Source organism: Bison bison, unplaced genomic scaffold, assembly GCF_000754665.1.
Source record: "Bison bison bison isolate TAMUID 2011002044 unplaced genomic scaffold, Bison_UMD1.0 scf7180017864512, whole genome shotgun sequence".
NCBI classification, from domain to species: Eukaryota; Metazoa; Chordata; class Mammalia; order Artiodactyla; family Bovidae; genus Bison; species Bison bison.
Window position 1 is genome coordinate 250,157 of NW_011495066.1, and position 704 is coordinate 250,860.

Sequence of the window (704 nt, forward strand, 5' to 3'; positions counted from 1 at the left end):
GGTTGAATGGGATAAAGTGGACAGACAAGGGAAGGTGCTGGTGTGTGTGTGTGTGTGTGTGCAGTATGTGTGCATGTGTGTTGGTGTGTGTGTGTGCTTATGTGTTTGGTGTGTGTGTGTGCATGCGTGTGTGTGTTCAGTGTGCCTGTGTGTGCCTACATGTGTGCGTGTTTGGCTCTGAGGCTTCCCACACTTGGACCTGTCTTGCAGCCGCATCCCCGCTGAGCCGTGCCTGCGGGGCCTCACCTGGGATGGAGAGGTGGTCCAGGGGCATGTCTCAGAGCTGAGAACTCAGCACCGACATCCAGTTGGCGTTCACCTTGGTGGCTCAGGAAGGATCCGGGCAAGCTCACCTGCCAGCCCATTGGAGGCCCAGCCTGGGCAATCTGGGGGAGGAAATGGGGTGTTGCATAATGAAAACAGGACATACAGAAGACCCGGTGCTGGCGGCGTGGAGGCGTGGCTCTAAGGAACTGGTACCTGTGGACTTCTCTCCAAGAGAAAGGAGGATGGGGTGGTGGAGAGGGGAGAAGTGCTCTAGAGACAGAGAAACAGACAGAGAGAAATGGACAGAGACATGAAGAGAGACAGACAGAAGTAGGGCGAGGCGGGAGAGAGACACAGGAGGTTAAGTGGGGGTTTGAGGAGGAGCAAGGGAGCGGGGAGACAGGGACCAACAGACAGACCCCAGCAGCTCAAGTCTG